This window comes from Phyllostomus hastatus, unplaced genomic scaffold (assembly GCF_019186645.2).
Source record: "Phyllostomus hastatus isolate PE091 unplaced genomic scaffold, TTU_PhHast_1.1 phas_contig_1, whole genome shotgun sequence".
Lineage (NCBI taxonomy): Eukaryota > Metazoa > Chordata > Mammalia > Chiroptera > Phyllostomidae > Phyllostomus > Phyllostomus hastatus.
In genome coordinates, this window is record NW_025333498.1 from 31,003,702 (window position 1) to 31,027,790 (window position 24,089).

The following is a 24,089-nucleotide window of genomic DNA, read 5'->3' on the forward strand; positions in this document are numbered from 1 at the left end:
ATATTTTTTGTAGCTAGAAGATGAATTATCCACTTCAGAGTGGAAGGGTATTTTTTTGGAAGAATTTGTAGATTAGGAAAAAGAGCACATGATTTGTTGATACGAGATGCTTGTGCCAGGACAGCTGGGCAACCTACCCACATTTCAATACACCTGCTCACCACCCCCATGAGAAGGGAATGATAGCACACTACTCTCTGGTTTGTGAGGCTCAGTGAAATGTTGTCTGTGGATAGCTCGATATGGTGTAGTAATCACTGTCTTCTCTCCAGGTAAAATTTGTTAATTCATTTTAGTTATTCTATTCGATATTTTGGATTCTGAAAAACAGATATTCATTCCTCAGTGTGCTCTCAGCACCAGAGCAGTGTTGGATTCTGTCCCTGGTACCCCTTCCTTCCCCAGCATCTGACTAGAAATTTTCAATGATCATTGAGGTTGATTTAATCATGAAGTATAAAAAGCCCCCTGGGTTTATAAGTTCTGTAAGAGAAAAAGTTAAATTAAACAAATTAGGTTGCTATAAAATGAAAGATATTACACACACACACACACACACACACACACACATACAGAGTGTCCCAAATCAATTTTAATAGTTCACAGCCTGTTATATTATCTGCTTCTGTGTGCCACTCCATTTCACATTCATATTCAAATGGTAACAGCAAATTGAAACCCATATTTAAACATTCCTTGAATAATAGAACTTCTGTTCAATTTGTTCACTCAGTAAATTCCAGATGCTTCTTATCCTTAGATCTCTTTTAAAGATTGGAATTTTGCAGTTGGAGTTAATGTGGTTTTTCATCTTTTACCTTTTCAGGGAACAAGCACAGGATCAGGTACTATGTGGGAAAAAAAGAAAAAGAAGGAAACTAAGCCAGGTAATCCATGTACACAAATTGGAGCCACATTGTTTACTTCTCAGTCCTTTTTTAAGTGTATTTTATTGATTATGCTATTACAGTTGTCCCAATTTTTGTCTCCACTTTATCCCCCTTCCACCACATAACCCCCACCCTCTAGCATTCCCCTAATTCTTAGTTCATGTCCATGGGTTGTACATATAAGTTCTTTGGTTTCCCTGTTTCCTATACTATTCTTAACCTCCCACTATTTTATGCCGAGCATTTATGCTTCTTATTCCTTGCACCTTTCCCCCTCAGTCTCCTCCTCCCCCTCTCCACTGATAACCCTCCATGTTATCTCCATTCCTCTGATTCTGTTACTGTTCTAGTTGTTTGCTTAGTTTTTGTTTTTTTAGGCTTAGTTGTTGATGGTAATGAGTTTGTATCATTTTACTGTTCATAATTTTTTATCTTCTTCTATTTCTTAGATAAGTCCCTTTAACATTTTATATAATAAGGGCTTGGAATTGATGAACTACTTTAACTTTACCTTATCTGGGAAGCATTTTATCTGCCCTTCCATTCTAAAGGATACCTTTGCTGGACAGAGTAGTCTTAGATGGCGGTCCTTGCCTTTTATGACTTCAAATACTTCTTTTCAGCCCCTTCTTGCCTGTAAGGCTTCTTTTGAGAAATCAGCTGATAGTCTTATGGGAGCTTCTTTGTAAGTAATTGTCTCCTTTTCTCTTGCTGCCTTTAAGATTCTCTCCTTATCTTTAATTTTGGGTAATTTAATGATGATGTGCCTTGGTGTGTGCTTCATTGGGTCCAATTTCTTTGGGACTCCAAATATATTTTCAGTTTCTTGCTCTTCCTCTTCTTCTTCTAGAGAAGTGCTTAAAGTTTCCCATAGGTTCCTAAGTTTCTTCTCATTTTTTTGAATTCTTGTTTCTTCATTCTGTTGTAGTTTGATGTTTATTTCTTCTTTTTGTTCCTAATTGTTGATTTGAGTCCTGGTTTCCTTCCCTTCACAGTTGGTTCCCTGTGTATTTTTCTTTATTTCGCTTTTCATAGCCTCCACTTTTTCCTCTATTTTGCAACAATACTCAACCATTTCTGTGAGCATCCTGATTACCAGTGCTTTGAATTCTCCATCAGATAGGTTGTCTATTTCCTCATCGCTTAGCTGTTTTTCTGGAGCTTTGATCTGTTCTTTCATTTGGGCCATATTTCTTTACCTTGGTGCACCTGTTATGTTGTAAGAGGGTGGAGCCTTAGGTATTCTCCAGAGTGGGGCAACCCTCTTTGCTGCATGTGGTGCTGTCTGTGGGGGAGGGATAAGAGAAGGAACAATGCAGCTTGTTCACTCCACCTTAGCCCCACTTCCCAACAAACTTTTCTGTGAGACTGGGAATTTCTCCCACCTTCATGACTCCCACAGTATTTTACAGCTAGAGGTTTTGAGTCTTTAGTTGCCTGTTCAGCCAGCCCTGCAAAGCCAGCACAGTCCACTGCCTTGCCACGGGTCCTCTCTGCCTGACTGTCCATCTTCTCCCCTCCTACCAGTCTGGACAAATGTTTCTTTAACTCCTTGGTTGTCAGAGTTTCATGCAGTTTGATTTTCTGGCATTTCTGATTGTGTATTGTTTTCAAATTAGTTGTTGTCCTTCTTTGGGTTGTGCAAGGAAGCAAAGCATTTCTACATATACCTCCATCTTGGCCAGAAGTCATTCTTCTTAGTCTTGGCTAAAAGTCTTTGCCTTTATGCTTTTAGCAAAGAGTTGCTAATGACTCTCACAAGTTCTTAAAAGTAACAAAATGGGAAAATAATATGTCCCAGAGATGTTCTATGTCAGCATGTGCCCATGGAAAACCTCAGGGTACAAAAGTGTTTATTCATTGCTCATGAATCTCTTTAGCTAAACACTCTCTGCTAAATGTCTGTATGTGGAACAAGGCATAAAACCCCCTACTTTCCATTGTTGCCTATAATTCTCAACACTTCCACTTCTCCACTCAGGAAAAAACTAATGAAGAATAGAATGAGAGAATCAAAGAGATAACTTTTAGAATTTGAAAAAAATAAATCACCACTGTGAAGGAAGAACCTTAGAGCCAAAGGGACTTTTATTTTACATTGCAATGGGGCTTTTGGATCCAAATAAATCATATCACATAAGAGTCATTTTGACCAAGTTGCTTCCAAGGGAAAACAGTCCATAGGATTTAAACAAATATGTATAAATTCTAATATATCATCATAAAAAAATTAAAGGAAAATATCTAAAACTTCTCCTCCCTGAGTAATATTACTCAGTTCATGTTAGGGTTCCAAATGAAAGCTGGTGACTATTCTACTGCAGACTAAGATCTTCGCAATGGTCTTAGATCCCAAAGGCCTCATTCAGTTAAAGTGCCTATGGCCCTGCTTCCCGCAGAGCAGAAGAAAGTCTGATCGCTCCAGTCTGTTTTCCCCTCATGATGACTTGCATGCACCTGTTGTTCACAGTTGGGAAAAAGACTCACTAGTGTATCACCCCTTAAAATAAAAAGAAAAGCTGAACAGTCACTCTCTGCTGCTAAGAAATGAAGGCTCCCCACATATCTGCCCTCTGTTTCTCCCTGCACATAGCACATAGCACATAGCATCTCTCTAAGTCAAACAAGTATTTAAATAACCTTGACATGGAGGAATAACAACACGAAATATGTTTTAACATTCATGGTTACCAAAGCCAGCCCAATGGGCAATCAGTCTCACATTGCCCCATCCCAGTCCACCCTTCTGGTTCAAGTATTCCTTCTAACCACATACAGTGTAATCCATGAGAAGAGTTCTTGCAGAAACCTGTATTCTTTCTCATTTCATGTATGGTAATGCTTAGCGCCCCTTCACAATTGGGTGCTTGGGGATGAGTCCCAGCAACCTCTCCCTTAATCCATCTCTGGTTACACAGCTGGTTATGGGTTCTCAGAGGCCACACCCTTCTCCTACTCTGGACTCAATGCAGTTCTAGACTATTCAGCCTATATGTCTCATTTCTCTTCAGATTTTTAACTGTCCTGGGAGTAAAAACGCCACCAAATAAGCAAGTACTGTAATAAACTAGGGCCGAGGTGAGAGGAACACTGGCTGAGAAGATTTGTACCACAGCAGTTTATAGAGCCTGGCATATAGTAAATTCACTGCATATTTGTTAAATAAAAATAATGACTGAGCCACAGGGGCATTGGATAAAAACAATAAACTGTCCCTTGCCTGTAAATATAATTAAAGGTACATTTATGTATAATTTGGCTCTATCTTAATCTATTTTTCAACAATTACAGCTGATATAGCAGTGAATGTTATTTTCACATATGACACTAAGGAGTGGCACTGAATTAGAAAAAAAAGACCTCCTGGGCCTTCTCCTGTTCGTTGGTCTCCTGGTTTGGCCTTGGGTAAACCCAGGTTTAACACTGATGTCAGCTACCAAATCCTTATATCAGCACGGTCCTCTTGTCATTGACATGAAAATGTGAGAAAGGGCAGGTTTTAACTTATGCTGATGTTAGATGAATGAGTAAATCAGCAGCCACACAATGAATAAATCAGTATTTACTCAGTATGAGTAAATCAGTATTTCCAAAAACACTCTAGGCCCTCATGGGGTTTTTCCATGGCTCACCTGGCACACACTTGTGCTAAAGTGTAGATCACCTGAAATGGGCTTTTCAGCTGGGTTCCCCTTAAATGAACCTCAACACCCCTGCTGCGTGAACTTGTGGAATTCTTGACAAAGATGGTTATGAGGTAGGAGCTACATCACAGAATACCTCAAAGTCACTTTTCGATGAAATGAAACTTGGAATAAATGCAACATAAAATAGAATTATAAGCTGACTTAGACTCAAACAAAAGACTCTTAGATGCACATATAAAGAACAATGATAACTGATTTTCCTAATTATAACCCAAAGAAACTGAAAATACTGAACTATCTTCTGAATCTTCAAACAAAAATAGTATGTAGTGTGATTTTAATTTATCTCTTTCAATATATCTCAATTCTTTGAAAAATCATATTTTACTTAAAATATATAATGCCAACATTGCATTAACTGTAACATTTGAGAGCTAGAATATATAAATAAAATTCTGCATAGGAAAGAGTTGACTGACACCTGGTCCCCCTTATGGGAAAAGGAAGTGAAACTTACAGAACTCCCTAAGCTTTACCTGGCAGGGGAGAAACTCAGACACAATTAAGGAGAAACACAGAGAAAGGAATATGTTAAGGTAGAACATTTTTATACCTTTACTGGGCACTTTTCCCAATTCTCCTTTTGTTATGACTTTAAGCATAGGTGAAATAGTAGAGAATTAACTGTTTCTATTGATTTATCTACCTCAAATGCTTTCCTGGAACTTCTCCTAATTACGGCTCTCTCTCTCATTTCCTAACCTAAAGGTCAGCTCTCAGTCCAGACAACCTGGCTCAAAAAGGACAATCTAAGCCAAGTTGTTTCTCTGACTGGGGCATCCTTGAACTAAGAAATTGTGTGCAAATGAAGCACTTAACAATGAAAAATGAAACTGTTAGTAATTATTTGGAGAGCAATGGAAAAGTTGTCTGGAAACTCATGATGGACAATTTTTTTTTAATTGGGGAAGGGAGAGAAACATTGATTTGTTTTTCCACACATTTATGCATTTATTGGTTGATTCCCCTATGTGCCCTGACAAGGGCTCAAACCTGCAACCTTGGTGTATCAGGGTGATGCTCTAACCAACTGAGCTACCCAGCCAGGGCAATGGACCATTTTGAAGTGAAAGTTTTGATGGAGTGGAAACTATGAGCAAGCAGACACTCTAGTGGTAGGGTTATAAATGTATTTAAACTACAATTCTACTGTGAAGAGAGAATATAGCTCCCTCGTTGGATTTAAACTCCTTTATTTTGCATTATGAGCCTCATCCACTGGGTAACAAAAGGAACGAAGCAAAATGAAACAAAACATTTTAGTCCAGTTCTTAGCTTGAAGTAATAATTTTAACATTTCTTTAGGTATTAATCCATGTTTGAGAATTTTGTTTCCCTTTTTTCAATATGGCATCTGAGTCTTTGGAGCAAGTGGGACCTAAGTGACCCTGTGGCTCTGAAGAAAAAGAAGCCCAAAAGGCTTTTGACATCATTAATCTCCTCTAATCTCCAGCAGTGACCCTCCAGCTGGACCTGCTGGATCTCACAGCTGTGTTGGCCGGTTGTATCACTTGTGATGTGGTCCCTCTCAGGTTGGAAAGTGACTGGTGGCCCTCCCTGGCTCATGTGGCCTCATGCCGCTGTTGCTGTTGCTATCGAGCTGTGACTGCCCTTATCTGCTGCAGCATCAGAACATTCATGCTAAGAAATAGAGCTCCCCAAAGTTTCAGTTTCCTTGCTGACAAATCCCCATCATTGGAGCCCTACAGGAGCCCCATCAGGAAGTTCCTCTCTTCTGCCAATGGCACCACCAGGTTTGCTTCAATGAAGCTCTCCCAGAGAGCTTCACAGGGTAGGCAGCATGGGAAGTGACTGCCTTCTGCAGTCTCAGGTGTGGAGTGGAGCAGAGTCCTCAAGCTATTTAGTACCCAAAATTACCTAGGTGCTCCTGAAGCTACCCACTGACCTTCAAGTTTGGCTTCAAGGTGGTGGTAAGAGATAACAGGAAGAGAAAAATGGGTGTCTTTCCTTCACTTCAGCCTCCCTGCTTTCTACCACAGTCCTATGGGACAGAAGGGTGAGGTTTCCTATCAGTTTACCTGCATTAGATCATCCTGACACCATTCATAGTCAAGCCTTGGGGCTTAGCCATAGTATTAGATGCAAAAGATGTCATCTCCCTACCCTGGGAGGAATTCTATGATCTGACCCTTCCAGGTTAGTTCCTAAAGTGCTAAAGGAATTTAGAAAATCCTCTCTTTCATCCCAGCCTGGTTTTCAAACCTGTTATTTTCTCATAGGACAGGGGGCTCATGGCTGTGTTGCAGAGGCAGAAGTCTATGAAGAATATGAATTGAGAGGGGAAATAAAACATATTAGGTTAATATTTTTAAATATTATCCTCATTACACTATAGGTAATAAAATATGAATATATATATACACACAAATACACATACATATATGTGTGTACATATATATGTGTGTGTATATACAGGTGAGGGAGTTAGCCAGGAGTGAGAGAACTGAGATGCAGACAGATACATGGAGCAAAATTAAACCTGTTAATGGTGGAGCATTAGAACAAAACATACCATCTACCAGAGCCATTTGGGTTATAAAAGACTCCGGTTACCGCCTCCCCAAGGCCTCCTTTTGTTTGTTTAGTTTTTCTTGAGTTCCATGCTGCATACAACTCTTTAATTACTTGACTTAACTTGAATGCATTTCCGTTCCTTTTAGCCAACATATCTGAACAAACTTGTGGTTCAAGCTTTCATATTCTGCCTTGCATATGTAGTGCCCATGAGTGTCATTAAGTCTCATTTCAGGTTTTCTGTACATGTTTTTCTAATCCGTCCTCCATCCTACTTTAGACCCCAGTTGTCACACCCCCAGATCACTGCGAGGTCTCCGCAGCTGGTCGGCCTGCCTCCGCCTCTCCACTTCCTGGTATCCTGCAATCCTTGCCCCTTCAGTCTTCCTGAAACTCCGCCTTTGCCCCATCCTCTCCTGTGTGGAGATCTCACGCTCAACTTCTCACTCCTCTCTATCATATCCAGCTGGATCCACTTCAGTCCAGTTTTCAGGTCCTTCCCTTGTAAACTAACCTGAATTCCTTGCATGCTCACCACACCTCTACTCTGGGCAGCCTGATGTCCAAACTGGCCTGGGGACAGGAATACCAGTGCCTGCGCCTTCTCTCACAGTTTTTGCATGTCTGAAATGATTTTTGCCCCTTTCTACTGCTAATTTAATCTCAACCTATTTTTTCCAAACCCACCTTAAATTGACTTTATTTCCTGTTTCTCTAAAATATTAGTTATTCTTAGGCCACACCACACTCTTTTGGAGCTGAATTACATTCCATTTTTGAATAGTGGATAATTCCCACAGTTAATATTTATTGAGAACCTTTTATGGGCGAAGTATTTCATGGGAATGGCTCGTTGGACCTTCACTCCCTCCTTGTGAGGCGGGCACTCCGATACACACATTTGAGGAAGAGGAAACTGAGCTTCCTGACAGTTCAGCAGCTTTCCTCAGGTTACACAGCTAGTAAATTGAGGGAGGCAGGATTAGTGTCAAGAAATCAGATTCCAGAGGCTAAACTTTCAGTTAGTATAGACTACTTTCCTCAGAGAATTGTTCCTTCTAACTTTAAGTGTCTTCATTTTATCTCCCCAACTAGACTGCACGCACCTATGGGGCAGGATCATGACATCTGTGCCCTCTGGGTCCCGCTAAGCCAGTACATAGCAGATCCTTGAAAGGTATGGTACTTCTTTTCCTCCTCTGACTGGCCTTTCTCATTGAATCATTATTTTTCAGACATAGAGCAACATGGCCTATACATCCGAGGTTCACTCAGACTCTGCTGAGGTTATGAGCTGCATTTCTCCTCTTTCTTCCCATGGAGCTCAGGAGGCCCTGGATGGCTAAGGTGCCAACCACCACAGGTAAGAGGCATCTGATGCCCTCATGGAGGCTCCACTTCTCTCTCTCTGCTCATCTGCCAAGCGTGACTTCGGATGTCCCTAGACCCTGGCCACCACCTGACACTCTTTTGCAATGCCAGGGTTGCACAATGTTCCTAAATCAACCCTCCAGGCAAACCAGTCCCACGGGATTTTTACAAACAGAATTGTAGACTGTAGGAGGCAGTCTTGGGCCAACTTTCCTGAGGCTGGGCTTTTTGAAGTGTTTAAAAGAGACCCAAAGATCTCTCAGTGAAATGCTCAGCAGGCCCGTGATTTATCTGGAGAGAAACCAATTGCCCTAGTGAGAGCATAGAAATATGTGGTTTGCTAACAGATTTTAAACATTAGAGCTTAGGGCTTCAAAGGGGATTTCCCAAGGGTATTTCTCTTCCGTCTCCTAAATGAGAAGCTATAAGGATTTAGAGCTGTCTTAAGATGTGGTGAAATGGGGCTTTGAGATTGCCGACATTTGGCCTGAGTCTTTGTGGACTGTGTGCGTGAGCTTCGCAGGCCTAGGCCTGGCAGAGTTTCTGCGGTATGGTGCTTCCTTTCCTCTCCAGGCAGCAGAGCAGTCTCTCCAGTCTCTCCCTCTCTCTCCCTCTCTCTCTTCACCCCCCTCCAACCCCACCCCGTTCTCTCTGCCTCCCCTTCCCACCCACTGTCTATTTTGGGAGGAAAAAGAGAACAAAGCGCATTCAAAAATTCTCCCTAATCCCTGAGCTCAAGCTTCTTGTCATAACAAGGTCTGGCTGCAGAACGAGGAACAACATGGTCAATGATGACACTACATTCATGATTTTCAACCAGTGTGCTGCAAGAATTTTTAAAACATGCAATACTTGACTATTTAGTCGAGAGCACTGACCTCTTTTCCCTTAGATTGTCAGATTAAAAAAAATGACAACAGCCAACACAACAGTAGCTGTCCAGTGTGAATAAATCAAAACTATACCTATTTTTGTCACATCAGCAAAAGATACATTTTTATGGTGAGCCACATAATTTTAGTAATTTATGTGTGCCATGAGATGAGAAAGGTTGAAAATTGCTACTACATGATCATTTAGGGATCCCCTGAAAAGCCCTGTTGTTTGTTTAATTTTCTGCCCACAGCTGCCTGTTTAGGAAATCTAACAAAAGCACCATGAAATCCTGTTTGATCTCAGCTGTATTCACTGCTAATCCCACAGGATAGAAATGTGGAGTTTATTTCAAGATGGGGAAAGGGTGGCTTTTGTGATCATGATAAACATCAGACACTTCCCTTCCGGACATGTCAGGGGGTGTTATGAATTATGGAAGGTGCTCAGGAAGAGAAGGGTTGTTCTTTCCTGGCCTGCTTATGTCTTTAATCATCAACTCTTCTCATCTGCTGAGGACTGGGAAGAAAGACCTCTGCAGACCTATATTAATCGGGGCTGCAGGAAACAAGAGAGGTGCCCCACATAGGAATTCACTCTCTCTGCAAGTGGGGAACCTATTTCTTTGCCTGCCCTACCTGGGCTTACTTCAAAATGACCTTGAACGTGGCCCCTTGCCTGCAGAGAGAAAAATGAGGCAACATTTGACCCCCAACTCATCAAAGAAATGTGGATGTACCCTGCTCTAAGAGAGTGTGATCCCTGGAAATCCAGATTTATGAAAGTAAGATTAAGTCAAGGATTAGGTAGGGTTTTCATTTTACTTGAAAAACATCAAAGGATGTCTTAAAATAGTGTCTCCTATCCAAGGATTCAGTCTAATTCTTAAGAATTTGATGCCAAACCATATACAGTTTTAATGAGAGTAGGGGGACTCACTAACTACCTCTCTGCAGTTCCAGGATTGGGTGAGGAAGCAAAATTCTCAGGGCAGAACAAGATTCACTAATGAAGTGACAACTTTTATAATTAGTTTCCATTTAATCATAACTTCCCGTTTATGCCAGTGCCTATCTTCACACGTGGTGTGGAGATCTTTGTGGGACACTCCCAGGTGGTCAATAACACAATGCAAATCCAATGCAGATTGTTGCAACTGAAGTGAAATTGCATATCCTGCAAAAGATGCAGGCTTTCATCCAATTTGGACCAGAACACAATTGAGCTTCAAAAGAGAGTAATTTAAATATCAGAGGATTAAAAGAGGCCCTTGGGAGAACAGATAAAGTTTTTTAATATTTTTGCAAAAAGTGACTCATTCAATATTTGTGAAGCAAATGTCAAATATGAACTAAAGGGGACGTCTTAAAATGTTCTGTCAAGTTAAGCCCAAAAAAACATTTGATTCGTTTTCTGATTTTTTAAATTATCAAATAATTAAAAGTATTATATAAGATTCTGGTAAATGTAAGATAAATACTATATTATTTTTATACATTTCATATTTAACAATAAAATTTAAGCAATATTTTAACCAGTTATTGTGAAATTTTTGTTCTTGTTTAAAGTGATTTCTCTTTTAATATTTTTAATATCAACTATCCTTGGGTAATGAGGACTACCTGCAATTCTTTACCATTTCATGTGTATTATTTCATCCAATACTCACAGCCACTCTATTTGTTAGACTGAACAGCTGTTAGCACCGCTTTGCAGGTAAGAAAATTGAGGTCCTAGGGAGATGGTTTGAACAGCACTACAAAGTTAGTAAATATTAACTTCAACTGTGCAAGCAAAGCAAGCTTTCTTATTTTGTAAATAAGAAAATTATGTTTAGTGGCTAACCCTTGGCTACATGGCTACTAATATTAGCCATATTCACACCCGAGGCTACTGACTCTCAGATCAGGCCTTATCTCACTCTACCACCAGATTTCTTTACAGAGAAAAATAGATCATGATATAACCAAGATTTTGAGCACTTACTATCTACCAGGTACCGTCTTAAGTGTCTTATGTGTTCCTGTCATTTATTCCTTGCAATAATCCCCTGAGACAAGTACTATGCTTTATCCTTATTTTAAAACTGAAGAAACTGAGTCTCAGAGAGGTTAAGTGAATTGCTCAGTGTCAGACAGCTGGTAAAAGACACCAGCGAGCCTTTGAATCCCTTTATCTGCCTGCTCTTAATCCACTTACTACTGTGTCCCTTTTCAGGAACAGATCTGTTCCATAGGGTAGAGCTCAGGCTTTTTTCCCTCAGCCACTGCAGTTAGGTCCTCAATGTGCAACCCATTAAGTTTTCTCAGAAATCACCCTGGAACTCTTGTTCCTCAGCTGGGTTATTGGAAAGGAGAAGCCTGAAAGAATGACGGAGGACAGTTCAATTCACAGAGCTCTTTGAAAGCAGGGTTGGCAAATAGGATTCTTCTCTGACATTCATTTATGTCAAAGGGCAAACCTGCTTGTTGGTTAGCGACTTCTAGAATGCAGCCTAAGGCCTTAATCTGATCTCCATGGCAAAGAATGTCATGAGGCTTGAACAAAGCTGCTTCTGGAAAAGGGCCCATGGAGGGGTAGAGTATTTAATATTTTACTCTCGGGTGTAGGGCTGAGATTTGGTCACCTTAAGAATGAATGGACTCATAAATATGATGTTTCATGCCACGATGAGTACACAGGCTGCCCAAAGTGGCACATGGGAGCAGGAGGTGAGCATAAAAAAAAAATTGATACTCCCAATTCAAAAAAGAAAGAATGACGGCCTGTAATTACTGTAATGATTAACTACCAGATTGGGTTTTAAACCCTTCCCAATCAGTTAATAACAACTTTGAATTGCTAACCACCCTCCTAAAAGCCAGCCAATCAGCAGCAGCTACACTTCAGTAAGACTTTCCATGGCAGCAGGTTAGCTAATCCCCGGACACTTCTGCTTCAAAGAGGCCACCAATCTCTGAGTGCCATGCTGTCCCCAACCCCATGTAAGAGCAGCCACCGGCTCCCAGAGAGACTGTGGTTTAGGGACATGGGTGCCCCTTACTTAGCAGAACAGTAAATTCTGCTTCGTTTCAGATGTTGAGTAGTGGCCTCTTCCTTGTCCAGGGGCAAGAACAAAAAAGGAAAAAAATGGAAAAAAGCCATTGTAATTATATATCTGAAAAGATAAAAAAGAAAATTTTATCCAACATACATAATGGAAATGCAGAAATCCTTAGGAATTCTCTCTCTCTCTCTCTCTCTCTCTCTCTCTCTCTCTGCTTTTGCCCTAAAACTGTGAAAGGGGCACCTCTAGCATTTTCAGGAAATGGGATTCTGTTGCAGCCTCCATTGTGAGGAAGGAGTAATCACTGTGAGATTAAATTATATGTTTAATTTATTTTAGATTGAGTTAAATTGACATTGCAGTCCTGAATACAACAGGCTATATATTCTCCTTCTTCAGTAACCCATTTTCCCAAAGTACCACAGTGATTAAACAGTAAGCAAATGCATACATAGGTAAGATAAAAATAGCATTCAGGTGGCACAAACCTGAATTTACCTGGCACATTTAAATCTAGCCCAGCAAGACATCTGTGGGATCTGTTTTTATTAATGGATTTCTATTTCTGGCTTCTTTTTCCCTTCCTGCTTTGGTAATGCTAGATGTATGCACAAAAATCTAGATATTTATTCAGAAATAGGTACTTTCCTACTGATGAGTTGATACAAACAATATAACTAGGGCCATTATAATGTTAAGTGAGTTTTGAACAAATAGAGTTAGAAATCCAATTATGTTTTCGTGGAATGCTTTTGTGTAGAGTCATTGTTAAATAAAAGAGAGAAGCCAGTGGGAAAGTTAGAATAACCATTTCTCCTGCCTGCAGTAGGACCCTGGAGAATTCCATCCCACACATCCATTAATCTGTTTGTAATGGCCTACCCCTCTGTAGTCAGCCCACAAAGATCTCTTCTGGCCACTCGAAGCTTTCTTTTGGAAGTAGAGCAGAGTCAGGAGCCTGTGGCTCAGGTAAGAAATTAAAAGATGAAACATAGATCCTTGCACTGGGCAAATGGCTCAGAACTGACTTAAGGAGGGAGGCAGCAGCAGCCCTCTCCTGGCTCCCCGTCTGAGGCTCTCAGAGCTTACCAGAGGTGACAGGAAAGAGAAATCCCTCACGGTGGTTGGTGGTTTCAGTTCGGCTGGCCTTCGGGCAGCCTTAGATCAGCCCCTCTCAAACTCTCGTGTCACCTTGGTATCTGATTCAGCAGGTTCAGATTTAAAAACCTGGAATGTGAGATTCTGAATTTCCAAAAAGACCACAGGCAACGCCCATGCTGTTTGTCCACGGACTCTGAGTAGCAAGAATCTAAATTAACCTAAGCCTTAATTGGGACACAGTCTACCTCTGGACCCTCAGCAATGGTCATTGAAGTCAGGAGGGAGGTAGAGATCCACTGGTAAATTACTAGCCATGTGACCTTGGACAAGTCACTTGTCCTCTGTCTGCCTTGTTTTTCATACAAGGTTGGTTATGAGGATTAAATAAAAGAAGGCTTACTTCAGTGCCTTATACAGGGTAGGGCAAAAGTAGGTTTACAGTTATGAGTACATAAAACAGAGTTTATTCTTATATTATTATTTATTAATCACTGTATTATTTTTCATACAAACAATTGTACACCTACTTTGCCCCACCCTGTATTCATCATTTTCTTTGTAAGTGCAAACTAAAACCATCTGGATTCACACCATCATTTTGCAGATGTAGAGATAAGTCATTCTGAAGTGAAGAATCTTAAGTGACATAGCTTACCAGTGCCAGAGGCCCAGCGGAACACTGTCTCCCGACTTCTAGGTAACAGCCCTTTCTGCAGTTTTGTTAGAGCCCACTGCTAACAGAGGACGCTGGCCCCCGTGTGCACTCAGCACCCTTCTGCCCCAGCCCCAGCCACCTGCAGAGCGACTGTGCCTGAACCCACACACCCAAATATTTTTGCTACGGCTGGTCCTGATAGCTCAAGCCTTCTGCCAATGAGTATGAAGATTGCCCTGATAATTGATTTAATTGGGAACAGAGAGTACCTCAGTGCAACCAGCCAAAATAGACTGGATCTCCTTGGTGCAGTATGCAGAAGTTTTCCACTCTCAATGGAAGGCATTCCCTCCCTGGGGAAAATTGTGGATGTCCCAGAGGAACCTATGGTATATACCAGCAATTTGCAAGCTTTTTCATCTTATGACATAAACTAATTACTAAAATTCTGCAGCACCCACAAAGATATACTATACATTTTGCTGATCTGACAAAAACAGGTGTAGTTTTGATTCATTCACAGCAGATAGCTGTTGTGTTGGCTGTTGTCATTTTTCACTTTGGGAAAAATGAAAAATCTAAGGGAAAATCTAAGGGAAAAGAGGTCAGTGCCCCTGACTACATAGTCAGGTATTTCATGTTTTAAAAATTCTTGTGGCACACTGGTTGAAAATTGCTGGTGTAGACCATGCATAACACTAGTTTTGGTGACCTGGTCCCCAGGGATAAAGTTGAAGCTAGTCCAAGTGTTGGGCACAATCAGCCCTCTCTTCTTCCCTGCCATCTATAGAAACCCACAATCGAATTTTAATGCCTGCAGTTGACAGCGATGTCTTTGCAGAGATCAGAAAGCAGAGAGAGCAAAAAGTTCTCTCCCAATGTGGTTTTGCAGATGGGCATCAGCCAAAGGCTGGTTCAGCTCCCTGGTGAAGAGTAGCATGCACTCTTTGCTTTACAGTAAAAGGAACAAAATAAATTCTTACTACAGCAGTGCTGAGATATGAATAACTAAACTGGAAAAAATATGAGCTGCCTGTCTAGTGTGGCTGCATAATACAAAACACATCACTCTAGCATCTGCCCAGTGAAAAATCACAAACACACTGAAAACTTGTGCCGCAGAGTATCACGACTTCGGTTGTCTCATTACTGGTGCAGTCAAGCGGGGTTATCAGTCTGGTTCCTTGAAATCAATTATTTTAGTGTCCACCTATCCTAAAGACGCAATGCTTTTTAACAAATCAGCTTCACATTACTTTAATCTCTGTGAAATATTTTGCATGTTTATATGTGTACTGAAGCCAAGTTGAGAGCCTGGCAGGTAGAAAGCTGGTTTTATCGATAGAAATACTGGGAGATGTGCTCATGGCATCTTTGAGTTTGAGGATTAAAATTTAGGTGGTTCTCCCTGGCTGGGCATAGCTCAGTGGATTGAGCATGAGCTGAGAACCAAAGTGTCGCAGGTTCAATTCCCAGTCAGGGTATATGCCTGGGTTGCAGGCCATGACCCCCAGCAACCGCACATTGATGTTTCTCTCTCTTTCTCTCTCTCTCCCCCTCTTCCCTCTCTAAAAAATAAATAAATAAAATCTTTAAAAAAAAATTAATGTGGTTCTGGGGGTTGGTGATGCGATAGAGAGCCTGTATTTTTTAGGTAACTGTTGATATTCCAATCAGAGTGGAGATGGAAAAATAACAGAAAAGAAACATTTTTGCCTACTGTGGATACATTGTTGAATGTCTTCACTTTCTTCCCATGAACCTGCCACCACACACCAAACCTATCTCAGATGTCACCCTACATGCTTCAGTGACATTCATTATTTGATGGAGTCAGGTCATTTCTCATCTCCTACTATGGGTTGGATGGTCTCCCCACGCCCCCCAAATATGTCAAAATCCTAACCCCAGTACCTCAAAATATGACCTTATTTGGAAATAGGGTTGTTGCAGATGTGATTAATTAAGGTGAGGTCGTACTGGAGTAGCATGGACCCCTAGTCCAATGTGACTGGGTCACTGTGCAAAGACCACTATGTGAGGGTAGACACAGACAGAGAGCGTGCTATGTGGAGATGGCCGCAGAGATGGGAGAGATGGATCTACTAGTGCAGGAATGCCAAGTATTGCCAGCCGTCAGTCCCTGAATGTCACTAGAAGCTGGGAGAGGGAACCACCCTCCTGACCTTGATTCTGGACTTTTAGCCTTCAGAACTGGAAGAGAATAAATTCCTGCTGGTTTAAGCCACCCAGTTTGTGGTGTTCTGTTATAATAGCTCTAGGAAACAAATACATCCATCCCCCTTAACAGATTGTTAGGTTTCCACCCTCTCTGTCAAGTTAGACCCTGGTTGGCCCTTTGCAATAAGAATGAATCTGAGATTCTAGGAAAAAAATGAACTTGCAGGTAGGAAACTTTCTCAGCTTCAGGCAGGCTTTGGATTGGCCAGTGTTTCGTTGGAGATGTGTCCCTTTATTTAAAGAATTTGCAGCTGACTTTGTCTCTCCTTGACTGTCTCTCTGGATCCTGTCAGTGTAAAGAAAAACACATTTGGAAATATGTAATTTTGACTGCACCCCTTTCAACTCATCACTGTTCTTTGATTCAATGAATATTTATCTTCTGCCCACGGGGACAGGGAACTGACGTGCTGAGTACTTAGCAGTAACTGGTCTTATCTTCATTCGCCTTTTCACAAACAATTATAGTCACAGCATCGGTGCCACAGTCTATAGTTGATTGATTTTGAAGTTGTGCATTTCTCTGGGTTTTACACTAGTTTATGAACCAATAAGAGCTAGCAAAATTTCTGCTCAGGGTCTCCCCACAAACTTATAGCACTGGTTATAGTTTACCCTGGAAAGTACCCTTCATCTTTCACTGCACACAGTGAGCCAACACTAGCGGACTGGTAGCAAATGCCAAGGCCAACAGCTTTGCACTGAAGTCACTTAAACAAAGCCCCCAGGTCTCTGTAGGATCATGTGATGTCTCTGCTTAGCACAGGGGGTAGAGCAGGGGTGACTGGGCTGAATATCTGTACCACCTGCTCTTCAGGCTCAGGTGGGAAGACTTCAGGTTTGACTTTGAAAAGCCCAAATACACCTTTAATAACAGAGCTGTGACACTATGAATCTTGTAGAATGTCTTAAGAAGCTCAGCAAGCACTTTTCCTAGCCTCTCTGTGATAGTAATGCATTTACTATCTCAGACTGAAGAAGTAAAGCTGGTATTTGTTTTTTTAACCCATCACTTTTATTTTCCGAGCTAGTGAGCCTGGTTTCTCACAGGACTCATGCTCAGGAGACTTCTCCTACTGTCTGAGTGACTCGCAGTTCAGAGCTACAACAGCATCTCCAAGCCCTTGGAGACTATTGGTTAACTGTTTGACACAGTCCTTGTCCGCCAGAACTCACTAATCTAGGCTCAACGTGAAAATCAACTTCCTAGACATTCCTTATTCAAGCAGCTTGTGGTGATAATAGCTGCTTATATGAGGAAAACCAGTTTCATTGCCCACGTGTTTGAACAATTGCATCCCACTTAAAATAAAAACATCTCTGGGTCAGTCAACCCCATCCTTGGGGAATTTCATGCTGGTTTTTAGATGGTGTTAAACAGTTTGGCAGATCACATATCATCAATATTTGGATTAGTTTCACTCCTTTGTCTTGGTTTTAGTTTAGTTTTTCTTATCAGAGAAGGCTTCCCAGAAGAGGTGATGTTTTAGCTGAGATCTTAAAGATAAGTTGATTAGTCAGGCAAGGCAGAGAGTGTGTTGGGAAGAGAGAATGGCTAGTGCAAATATTCTACAGCAGGCAGAGGATGGCTCATTTTTAAAAAAACTGAAAGAAATGGCATTTGTCAGAGGTGGACAACATGTTGATTATGTCCCTATGCTTTCTCAAGTTAGGCTGCATAAGTTCAAATCCCATCTCTGTCACTTACATGCTGTGTGACCCTAGGCAAGTTTTTTTAGCATTATTATTTTTTTAATCCCCCTTCAACTTTTCACCCATGCTGATGAAACAGAGAAACACCCATAGAGTGATGCCAGCACAGACTCTGCTCAGCCAGCCGGGGCCACAATCCCACTCCTGGCTCTCAGAATGTGGTGAGCCCTTGATAAGCCTACGAAGGTCCTGTAACATGGGGGAGGAGTTCCTCTGATTGGAACGAGCACAATAGGGATAGGGTAGCACGCTTATCAATGAGGACTGTGAGTCCCAACATCCACTTGGAGATGCTGAGCCCCTTCAGTGTAGGCACCCAATATTGTATATCTATGCATCACCCATAGCACTTCACTTGAAAATAGCAGTCTTTCCATAAATGCCGATCAAAGAAAGACGCTGCAGTGAGCTACAAAGCTCTTCCGCACACCTCTGCCTCACTCCTGCAGGAGCCCAATCTGATGCCAAGCCAGAAATGGGGCCCTGATCCAAGCTACAGGCTCTAGGGCTTCCAGTTCGCGCTGTTTTATGTGGTGGCGGATCACCTCGGTGTACAATGGAGTCCACTATGCCGAGGCACTGTTACCTCAGTCCAGGACTCATTCACACGCATACGAAGCCTAAGGCTGGTTCGAACAGGCTGCCTCAAGTTAAGGCCAGAACTGGGTTGTGCCCTGTGCCCGGGAAGCCGGCAGAATGAGCCGCTGCCTGGTGCCTCCCGACCTTCACCTTGTCAATCAACGTGCGTTTCTCAGCCTGGGCTCTAGAGCACAGACTTCCTAGAATCCCCAGACACGTGACACGTCTCAGTTCTCTGCGGGGAGATGGGCTTCCCCTCCTTGCTCTCCGCTTCTCCACTCCTCGAGGCCGTGGGGTCACTCTCACTCCTTCTGAGGGTTTTGAACGCGAACTGGACTGGAAAAAGCGCCTTTGATTGATGTCTGCCTGAGCTCCCCTGTACAGCTTAGAACTTGCTGACACCTGCTGGACAGTTTCTCCCTCCAGGAAGCTTTTGAGCAGAAGCCTTTGCTCTGTGTGTAACCGGGATGGGGACCGGAATGGAGAACTCGCCACACCCTTGTGAGTGAGTGCTGTGGCTGCTCCGGGAAAACGTGCCTTCTCCCCACAGAGAGCAGACTGGAGAATCTCCAGCCAGGCTCAAAGTCAAAGCCGTGACACTAAAAATGAATGCAAGAATAGCAGGCGGAGCCAGTCAAGGGCAAAAGAGTAGAATTGGTGATTGTGGTCAAATCATGGATTTCTGTTTTTTCCTCTTGAAGAGACTGACAGTAAAGCTGGGCTTCAAAAGCATTTATTTTAGATCAGATGGGTACTAGACTTATTGGAGTGATCACTTCATACAGTATATTCATTTGTCTAATTACCATGCTGTACACCTGGAACTAATATAATATTGTGAGTCAACTGTAATTGAAAACTAAATTATTTTTAAAAGCATTCATTTTAGAGTGGAGAGGTTTACCCTGGGCTCTGGGTCCCCACAACTGAAGATGCTGCTTCGCTGGGTCTGTGTTGGTCCACAGCATATTCTGAAGGAAGTGAGGGTGGCCCTCGGTACTCTCTGCTCTCTCCATTCACAGCACTGGTCGCCGTTGGCTGCCTTCTCCAACTCCTAACCCTTTCAGGGCTGTGCACCCCTGTTATCAGGGAGGAAGGAGCCAGTAACTAATTTATTGTATCTTTGTGAAATTGTATTTTTTCATGCATTAAGTTTATTTACAAACACATTTAGTATGTTGAATTCACCAGTTTGACCCATTTTTCAAAGAGGTTGCACCTTTTAAACTACTCTCCTTCTTATCTGATTCGTGGATTAACTAAAACACCCTTATACTCCTATCTTAAGCAGTGGGTGTGGCAAATCCAGATGAAAAGGACCTAGTCATCACAACTGGTGACCACCGCTTGTTTTCCACTGAGAATGGCAGGTTCTTCCCCAGCCCCTCCTCGGAGTGGCTCCTACAGCCACAGAGGCTGTGGACCTCTGAGCGCCCTGTCCCGACGCAGAGCTGTGGGGAGCCCTGTGAAAGGCGCAGAGACCGACAGCAGAGGATATGGTGGTATCAACCCAGGTCTTTTTCTCTTGATCCTGTTCCCCTCAAAAAAACATTTTTAAAGAGAACCTAAGGGTGAGATTTATGCTAAAATCCAGTGAATCCATCCTAATGGTAGCATTTTAAACTGCAGACTAGGCTAATGTGGAAGCTATTGAGGGACTTCTGGGCCCCTTAAATCTGCAGGCAGCTCTCGTAGGGAGCAACATGGTTATTGCAGACACGTTGGCCACGAAATCACCCTGCATGGAGACCCACTGCAGGACCACCCACTTCCCAGCTTCTGCTCCAATCAGAAAGCAAACAAGCCCCACTGGCTGCTCACAGACTCACAGGCAGGTCCTGTCTGGACCAGCCCTCCCATTTGCAGTAGCAGCTCGAAGGAGCAGCCCTGAGGCTCCTCTGAGCTTTCCTCCCAAAGAGCCCAGCTAAATGCAGAAGAGGAAGAACAGGCCAGTATGTGCCTCGGAGGCCAGAGGGCCTCCCTAGGAGTGGAGCTACTGCCTCCCTTTGGAAGCACAGCCTGTTCAGGCCAACCTCAGAAACCTCACACCTTCATTTTAGGCAGGAAATACCAACCTCAAAGGGCCCCCCCACCTTTGGTACCCCTTCTATCTCCAAAATGCTTCAGGCCTGAATTTAAGGAGAGCTCTGAAATTTGAGTTCTAATAGCTGGGTGTTGCCTACACTTGCTGTTCTACATGACCCCTGGCCTCCTGGGGGTAATTATACAGTGGGCCTGGAGGGTTTAGGGGTGTGTAGGCTGATACTGGCAGATGCCAAAAGAATGTACTATTTCCCTTAAGAGCCAGTTAGGACTGGAGCCTCCAGTGATGAAAGAGGTCAGGAAAATGCCATGATATTACTTGCTTTCTACCCTTACATCTGGCCTCCCTGAGGCCCTACACAAGGAAGCCGGCACTGCCTGTCAAATCTGAAAGGCATCGCTACGGAGCTACTCAAGTACCAGTGGAGAATTGACTCCGACAATCTGGATTTCAAGGATTCCCAGAATCTGGCCTTTACAGTGGTCTCGAATCTTCGGCCTAGCCCTCTCCTCACAAACCCTCCTCTCTCCTAGGCATCCTCTTGTTCCAGCACAACCCTTTGTTCATAGTGCTCTCCGTAGCCCCTAGCTGCACCCCTGGAATCTTCCTCTCTGCCTATCCAAGTCTCAGTTACATTTCAGCACCCACCTCGCATCCCACCTCCTAATGAGGCCTCCTGCGTCCCCCACTTCCCTCCCCACCCGCAGCTCTCAGCGTCTCCCCGGACTGTGTCATATACGTCCCTGCGCCGTTACTGATATTTTTACTTAGGCACCCTTTCTTCTGGAGGACTGTGACCCTCACGGTGGTAGGGGTTTCATCATCCATCTATTGGTATCCCCAGTTCAGACTCAGCTTTCATTGCAGGTTACCCTGGAAGGGGTCCCCAGAATGGCCACCCTGGAAAAGGCTCACCCTGTCTCACCATGAACACTTCTGGTGACAGGATGCTCGAGGCTCCATCCCATCTCATTCCGCCACTGAATACCTCTACGTTTATTCGGCCCTTTTCACAAACCCACGTGAGCAATATCTGCTCCGACTCTGCACTGTGGGTGGCAGCTAGCTCTCAGTTTTTGAGGCTGGAGATCATCAGTTCTTTTGCGTGTTCATTTATCGTGGTTTCCAGATCCTTTACCATTCCAGCAACACTCTCCTGGGAACTTCGTGGTTTCCAATATCCTTAATGAAATGCGCTGCCCAGAACTTAATGAAATATTCAGCTGTGGAAGAGGTGCATTTTGTGTGAGGAGCGCAAAGCACAGAAGGAAGCGCCCGAGGGAGGATTTTGGATGATAATAGTGATGGTCATGATCACCACTGGGTTGCCATGGTCTTGGCTTCAAGCAAGAGGGAAATGCATTTGCAAGCAAGCAAGTATTTTACCCAACCCAGGGACTCCAGTTTTAACCCAAAGTGTAGGAATTAAAACTACATGGATGGTGGCAGACATGAAATCTACTTTGTCACTTTGGTCTCCTAGACTTCTGCAGGCACAGGTGTGGTTTGTATGAGTTCTACAAAGAGGTTCACATAACTAGTTATCCTGCTAGAAGTGTTACCAACCAAAAAGGTAACTAGAGCAAGTCGGGCTTGAAGGATGTCAAAGCTGACACCAACTGGCTGTTTAGATCCTGTTAGACAGCAGCCGGGTCATCCAAGCACTCTGAGCAGTCCTGGAGGGGCTCCAGCACCCTGGGCCCTATCCCCGTGCTCCTCACCCGTCCGAAACCTGCTCCTAGCACCTTAAAGTCTCTGAAGGCCCTCTAAGGGGCCAAATCAAGGGAATGGAGTCATCACATTTAAGAGGAAGGCCACCAGGAACACACGATTTTCTTTTCTCCAAGCCACTCAACATGTCAAATGATACTTTACCTTAGGGTTTGGGAGGTCAGATTATTTTCTTTAATTCTTAAAAGCTTTTTATGTATCTGTGTGGCCTTAAGGAAGTGAATTCTCCTCTTTGACCCTCAGCTTACTTCCTATTCCAAAATTTATAAAACAAAAAGTCCATTGCAAGGAGTATAGTTTGTATTGTAATTCTTTGGCCTTGCAAGGTATTCAACATACCAGCCACTGCGCAGGGCTTCTGCGAGGCTCACACGTCCATGGCCGGCAGGCAGGACTCAACAGCACAGTCACTGGAAATTAAATCAATGCAGCTAATTATCAAACGTGGTATTAAAATGCCTAAGATTCTGGTCATTTGACAACCAGGCAACACAGCATCAGCTTCCAAAGGAAACATTATTTTTAAAAAGAATAATTCTTTTCTAAAACATCTAATTATAAGAAATGCTCTTAATTACTGAAGAAGGGCTGCTTTCATTTGATGAATAGTGCATTTAGTTTATCACTAGCTTAAACTAAATATTTCGTTTAATATTTCTGAATATTTGGAGGAAAATTGTCTTTACGTCTTATTTCATGGTCTACCCATTCATCCTTACAACATGTCGCATCGAAGGCAAAGTGCACTTCACTGCACTGTCCTGGCAGTGGGTGTGCAGACCACGAGGGGCCCGGAGGCAGGCAGAGCGGCTGTGAGGAGCTCTGGGCCCCTGAGTTTCCCGCCGGGACTCCAGCGCCTGTGCATGCCTGGCTTTGGGTTGGGCTGACTGCCTGAGCAGGGCTGACAAGCTATGCAGAGACCAAAGGAGAGAAAGTGGACAAATCCATACAAATCTATCCCCATTGATCAGAAAATCACTCTGAGCACAAACCTCCCTCATTGTGGGTCAGACACTTCATCTTCAAAAATGAAACCTGCCATGCAAGGTAAAAACCAACAAGCAAAAACTCAAAAAGTTCCTTAGTATTCCTCTATGGTTCCCTGTTCTGACCTCTAAGAGCTGACTGCCTGGGTGTAAGTAAATCAGCACAGGTTGGTGACACAAGTTCCCCACAGATAATGCATTTACCACAGTGGCTGCAGGCTGTGGTTTTCCTCTGGGTTACCAAGTAAACTGCTTGCCTCAATCTCACCGACTGTGTTTCATGTTAAACACAACCCGGCACTCTCATGATCGTCAGCAGGATTTGGGCTCTTTCTAGGTGTCCAGCTTTGGACAGCCCATCTCCCTGGGTACAGATAATGCAATGGGAAAAGGGTCTTGCCAAGGGAACTGTCCCTTAGTACCCTCTCTCCTCAGCCATACAAGCAGCTTCTCCAGCTGCCTAGCTGCACAGGGAAGGTTATTGGAGTGGGGAAGGGAGTACACAGTCTCAGGGACACATTTGTTCTGCATAGAGAACTTCTGTCCTCTCTGCCAAAGCTCTCACTGACCTCCCAGCAGTGAGTGGGCCTGAACAGAGAATAACCGAAGGAGGGCTG

At 43.0% G+C, this 24,089-nt stretch overlaps 1 long non-coding RNA gene across 3 annotated transcripts in view; it reads left to right on the top strand.

Annotated features, from left to right (window-relative positions):
* Window positions 1-24,089, top strand: part of LOC123806113 — a 56,226-nt gene that overhangs the window by 16,760 nt on the left and 15,377 nt on the right. For all 3 annotated transcript variants that reach the window (XR_006783440.1, XR_006783427.1, XR_006783431.1), the window contains 2 exons: window positions 827-887; window positions 8,368-8,495. This is a non-coding gene — a long non-coding RNA (uncharacterized LOC123806113). The remainder of the gene's footprint in view (window positions 1-826; window positions 888-8,367; window positions 8,496-24,089) is intronic.